This window comes from Phaseolus vulgaris, chromosome 10 (assembly GCF_000499845.2).
Source record: "Phaseolus vulgaris cultivar G19833 chromosome 10, P. vulgaris v2.0, whole genome shotgun sequence".
Lineage (NCBI taxonomy): Eukaryota > Viridiplantae > Streptophyta > Magnoliopsida > Fabales > Fabaceae > Phaseolus > Phaseolus vulgaris.
In genome coordinates this window covers 14,642,277-14,647,547 of record NC_023750.2, presented here as the reverse complement: position 1 = coordinate 14,647,547, position 5,271 = coordinate 14,642,277, and the positions used below count along the sequence as shown (strand labels likewise).

General features: G+C 41.4%; 10 non-coding genes across 10 annotated transcripts; all 10 read left to right on the top strand.

Annotated features, from left to right (window-relative positions):
- Nucleotides 1-322: 322 nt before the first annotated feature.
- On the top strand, nt 323-441 carry LOC137819817 (5S ribosomal RNA). The gene has a single exon (XR_011082430.1). It is a non-coding gene; the product is annotated as a 5S ribosomal RNA (ribosomal RNA).
- Nucleotides 442-860: 419 nt separating this feature from the next.
- LOC137819806 (5S ribosomal RNA) lies at nt 861-979 on the top strand. Its single transcript, XR_011082419.1, has one exon. It is a non-coding gene; the product is annotated as a 5S ribosomal RNA (ribosomal RNA).
- Nucleotides 980-1,296: 317 nt separating this feature from the next.
- On the top strand, nt 1,297-1,415 carry LOC137819794 (5S ribosomal RNA). Its single transcript, XR_011082407.1, has one exon. It is a non-coding gene; the product is annotated as a 5S ribosomal RNA (ribosomal RNA).
- Nucleotides 1,416-1,835: 420 nt separating this feature from the next.
- On the top strand, nt 1,836-1,954 carry LOC137819783 (5S ribosomal RNA). The gene has a single exon (XR_011082397.1). It is a non-coding gene; the product is annotated as a 5S ribosomal RNA (ribosomal RNA).
- Nucleotides 1,955-2,374: 420 nt separating this feature from the next.
- LOC137819964 (5S ribosomal RNA) lies at nt 2,375-2,493 on the top strand. Its single transcript, XR_011082522.1, has one exon. It is a non-coding gene; the product is annotated as a 5S ribosomal RNA (ribosomal RNA).
- Nucleotides 2,494-2,913: 420 nt separating this feature from the next.
- Nucleotides 2,914-3,032, top strand: LOC137819952 (5S ribosomal RNA). Its single transcript, XR_011082511.1, has one exon. It is a non-coding gene; the product is annotated as a 5S ribosomal RNA (ribosomal RNA).
- Nucleotides 3,033-3,452: 420 nt separating this feature from the next.
- LOC137819941 (5S ribosomal RNA) lies at nt 3,453-3,571 on the top strand. The gene has a single exon (XR_011082500.1). It is a non-coding gene; the product is annotated as a 5S ribosomal RNA (ribosomal RNA).
- Nucleotides 3,572-3,991: 420 nt separating this feature from the next.
- LOC137819864 (5S ribosomal RNA) lies at nt 3,992-4,109 on the top strand. Its single transcript, XR_011082467.1, has one exon. It is a non-coding gene; the product is annotated as a 5S ribosomal RNA (ribosomal RNA).
- Nucleotides 4,110-4,526: 417 nt separating this feature from the next.
- Nucleotides 4,527-4,645, top strand: LOC137819888 (5S ribosomal RNA). The gene has a single exon (XR_011082471.1). It is a non-coding gene; the product is annotated as a 5S ribosomal RNA (ribosomal RNA).
- Nucleotides 4,646-5,064: 419 nt separating this feature from the next.
- LOC137819777 (5S ribosomal RNA) lies at nt 5,065-5,183 on the top strand. The gene has a single exon (XR_011082391.1). It is a non-coding gene; the product is annotated as a 5S ribosomal RNA (ribosomal RNA).
- Nucleotides 5,184-5,271: the final 88 nt, after the last annotated feature.

The window sequence follows — 5,271 nt, the reverse complement described above, 5'->3', positions numbered from 1 at the left end:
TTTTTTATGCGTCTCAATCCGACTTCTCTATCAAAAGTTATGATCGTTTGAAGTTTTGTCACGCTAATTTTTGCCAACTCCAAATCTATCACTCTTCTCTTCAATGTAAGGTCTCATCCATCAAATATACACTAAACGAAGATACCACAAAAAAATTGGCTCAAAAATCAATTTGCTGAGCTCTAAATAAAAATCTTAAAGTACCTACAAAAACGATCGTGAAATAGTGTTGTGTAGCGAGTTATCGCGTTCGAGGTCCAACTATTTTGAAACTGAAGCCCACCTGCAAACCCATATAGGTATTGATCGCGCAACGCTTGGCAGGTGCGATCATACCAGCACTAATGCACCGGATCCCATCAGAACTCCGCAGTTAAGCGTGCTTGGGCGAGAGTAGTACTAGGATGGGTGACCTCCTGGGAAGTCCTCGTGTTGCACTTCTTTTTTGTGTTATGTTTTTCTTCCTCTTCCTGGCCTAGACAGTCAAACCATGAGTTCACCTTTTTTGTGCTTGTTACCTCGTTTCGAACAACTTTCATTTTTTATGCGTCTCAATCCGACTTCTCTATCAAAAGTTATGATCGTTTGAAGTTTTGTCACGCTAATTTTTGCCAACTCCAAATCTATCACTCTTCTCTTCAATGTAAGGTCTCATCCATCAAATATACACTAAACGAAGATACCACAAAAAAATTGGCTCAAAAATCAATTTGCTGAGCTCTAAATAAAAATCTTAAAGTACCTACAAAAACGATCGTGAAATAGTGTTGTGTAGCGAGTTATCGCGTTCGAGGTCCAACTATTTTGAAACTGAAGCCCACCTGCAAACCCATATAGGTATTGATCGCGCAACGCTTGGCAGGTGCGATCATACCAGCACTAATGCACCGGATCCCATCAGAACTCCGCAGTTAAGCGTGCTTGGGCGAGAGTAGTACTAGGATGGGTGACCTCCTGGGAAGTCCTCGTGTTGCACTTCTTTTTTGTGTTATGTTTTTCTTCCTCTTCCTGGCCTAGACAGTCAAACCATGAGTTCACCTTTTTTGTGCTTGTTACCTCGTTTCGAACAACTTTCATTTTTTATGCGTCTCAATCCGACTTCTCTATCAAAAGTTATGATCGTTTGAAGTTTTGTCACGCTAATTTTTGCTGAGCTCTAAATAAAAATCTTAAAGTACCTACAAAAACGATCGTGAAATAGTGTTGTGTAGCGAGTTATCGCGTTCGAGGTCCAACTATTTTGAAACTGAAGCCCACCTGCAAACCCATATAGGTATTGATCGCGCAACGCTTGGCAGGTGCGATCATACCAGCACTAATGCACCGGATCCCATCAGAACTCCGCAGTTAAGCGTGCTTGGGCGAGAGTAGTACTAGGATGGGTGACCTCCTGGGAAGTCCTCGTGTTGCACTTCTTTTTTGTGTTATGTTTTTCTTCCTCTTCCTGGCCTAGACAGTCAAACCATGAGTTCACCTTTTTTGTGCTTGTTACCTCGTTTCGAACAACTTTCATTTTTTATGCGTCTCAATCCGACTTCTCTATCAAAAGTTATGATCGTTTGAAGTTTTGTCACGCTAATTTTTGCCAACTCCAAATCTATCACTCTTCTCTTCAATGTAAGGTCTCATCCATCAAATATACACTAAACGAAGATACCACAAAAAAAATTGGCTCAAAAATCAATTTGCTGAGCTCTAAATAAAAATCTTAAAGTACCTACAAAAACGATCGTGAAATAGTGTTGTGTAGCGAGTTATCGCGTTCGAGGTCCAACTATTTTGAAACTGAAGCCCACCTGCAAACCCATATAGGTATTGATCGCGCAACGCTTGGCAGGTGCGATCATACCAGCACTAATGCACCGGATCCCATCAGAACTCCGCAGTTAAGCGTGCTTGGGCGAGAGTAGTACTAGGATGGGTGACCTCCTGGGAAGTCCTCGTGTTGCACTTCTTTTTTGTGTTATGTTTTTCTTCCTCTTCCTGGCCTAGACAGTCAAACCATGAGTTCACCTTTTTTGTGCTTGTTACCTCGTTTCGAACAACTTTCATTTTTTATGCGTCTCAATCCGACTTCTCTATCAAAAGTTATGATCGTTTGAAGTTTTGTCACGCTAATTTTTGCCAACTCCAAATCTATCACTCTTCTCTTCAATGTAAGGTCTCATCCATCAAATATACACTAAACGAAGATACCACAAAAAAAATTGGCTCAAAAATCAATTTGCTGAGCTCTAAATAAAAATCTTAAAGTACCTACAAAAACGATCGTGAAATAGTGTTGTGTAGCGAGTTATCGCGTTCGAGGTCCAACTATTTTGAAACTGAAGCCCACCTGCAAACCCATATAGGTATTGATCGCGCAACGCTTGGCAGGTGCGATCATACCAGCACTAATGCACCGGATCCCATCAGAACTCCGCAGTTAAGCGTGCTTGGGCGAGAGTAGTACTAGGATGGGTGACCTCCTGGGAAGTCCTCGTGTTGCACTTCTTTTTTGTGTTATGTTTTTCTTCCTCTTCCTGGCCTAGACAGTCAAACCATGAGTTCACCTTTTTTGTGCTTGTTACCTCGTTTCGAACAACTTTCATTTTTTATGCGTCTCAATCCGACTTCTCTATCAAAAGTTATGATCGTTTGAAGTTTTGTCACGCTAATTTTTGCCAACTCCAAATCTATCACTCTTCTCTTCAATGTAAGGTCTCATCCATCAAATATACACTAAACGAAGATACCACAAAAAAAATTGGCTCAAAAATCAATTTGCTGAGCTCTAAATAAAAATCTTAAAGTACCTACAAAAACGATCGTGAAATAGTGTTGTGTAGCGAGTTATCGCGTTCGAGGTCCAACTATTTTGAAACTGAAGCCCACCTGCAAACCCATATAGGTATTGATCGCGCAACGCTTGGCAGGTGCGATCATACCAGCACTAATGCACCGGATCCCATCAGAACTCCGCAGTTAAGCGTGCTTGGGCGAGAGTAGTACTAGGATGGGTGACCTCCTGGGAAGTCCTCGTGTTGCACTTCTTTTTTGTGTTATGTTTTTCTTCCTCTTCCTGGCCTAGACAGTCAAACCATGAGTTCACCTTTTTTGTGCTTGTTACCTCGTTTCGAACAACTTTCATTTTTTATGCGTCTCAATCCGACTTCTCTATCAAAAGTTATGATCGTTTGAAGTTTTGTCACGCTAATTTTTGCCAACTCCAAATCTATCACTCTTCTCTTCAATGTAAGGTCTCATCCATCAAATATACACTAAACGAAGATACCACAAAAAAAATTGGCTCAAAAATCAATTTGCTGAGCTCTAAATAAAAATCTTAAAGTACCTACAAAAACGATCGTGAAATAGTGTTGTGTAGCGAGTTATCGCGTTCGAGGTCCAACTATTTTGAAACTGAAGCCCACCTGCAAACCCATATAGGTATTGATCGCGCAACGCTTGGCAGGTGCGATCATACCAGCACTAATGCACCGGATCCCATCAGAACTCCGCAGTTAAGCGTGCTTGGGCGAGAGTAGTACTAGGATGGGTGACCTCCTGGGAAGTCCTCGTGTTGCACTTCTTTTTTGTGTTATGTTTTTCTTCCTCTTCCTGGCCTAGACAGTCAAACCATGAGTTCACCTTTTTTGTGCTTGTTACCTCGTTTCGAACAACTTTCATTTTTTATGCGTCTCAATCCGACTTCTCTATCAAAAGTTATGATCGTTTGAAGTTTTGTCACGCTAATTTTTGCCAACTCCAAATCTATCACTCTTCTCTTCAATGTAAGGTCTCATCCATCAAATATACACTAAACGAAGATACCACAAAAAAAATTGGCTCAAAAATCAATTTGCTGAGCTCTAAATAAAAATCTTAAAGTACCTACAAAAACGATCGTGAAATAGTGTTGTGTAGCGAGTTATCGCGTTCGAGGTCCAACTATTTTGAAACTGAAGCCCACCTGCAAACCCATATAGGTATTGATCGCGCAACGCTTGGCAGGTGCGATCATACCAGCACTAATGCACCGGATCCCATCAGAACTCCGCAGTAAGCGTGCTTGGGCGAGAGTAGTACTAGGATGGGTGACCTCCTGGGAAGTCCTCGTGTTGCACTTCTTTTTTGTGTTATGTTTTTCTTCCTCTTCCTGGCCTAGACAGTCAAACCATGAGTTCACCTTTTTGTGCTTGTTACCTCGTTTCGAACAACTTTCATTTTTATGCGTCTCAATCCGACTTCTCTATCAAAAGTTATGATCGTTTGAAGTTTTGTCACGCTAATTTTTGCCAACTCCAAATCTATCACTCTTCTCTTCAATGTAAGGTCTCATCCATCAAATATACACTAAACGAAGATACCACAAAAAAATTGGCTCAAAAATCAATTTGCTGAGCTCTAAATAAAAATCTTAAAGTACCTACAAAAACGATCGTGAAATAGTGTTGTGTAGCGAGTTATCGCGTTCGAGGTCCAACTATTTTGAAACTGAAGCCCACCTGCAAACCCATATAGGTATTGATCGCGCAACGCTTGGCAGGTGCGATCATACCAGCACTAATGCACCGGATCCCATCAGAACTCCGCAGTTAAGCGTGCTTGGGCGAGAGTAGTACTAGGATGGGTGACCTCCTGGGAAGTCCTCGTGTTGCACTTCTTTTTTGTGTTATGTTTTTCTTCCTCTTCCTGGCCTAGACAGTCAAACCATGAGTTCACCTTTTTTGTGCTTGTTACCTCGTTTCGAACAACTTTCATTTTTTATGCGTCTCAATCCGACTTCTCTATCAAAAGTTATGATCGTTTGAAGTTTTGTCACGCTAATTTTTGCCAACTCCAAATCTATCACTCTTCTCTTCAATGTAAGGTCTCATCCATCAAATATACACTAAACGAAGATACCACAAAAAAAATTGGCTCAAAAATCAATTTGCTGAGCTCTAAATAAAAATCTTAAAGTACCTACAAAACGATCGTGAAATAGTGTTGTGTAGCGAGTTATCGCGTTCGAGGTCCAACTATTTTGAAACTGAAGCCCACCTGCAAACCCATATAGGTATTGATCGCGCAACGCTTGGCAGGTGCGATCATACCAGCACTAATGCACCGGATCCCATCAGAACTCCGCAGTTAAGCGTGCTTGGGCGAGAGTAGTACTAGGATGGGTGACCTCCTGGGAAGTCCTCGTGTTGCACTTCTTTTTTGTGTTATGTTTTTCTTCCTCTTCCTGGCCTAGACAGTCAAAACCATGAGTTCACCTTTTTTGTGCTTGTTACCTCGTTTCGA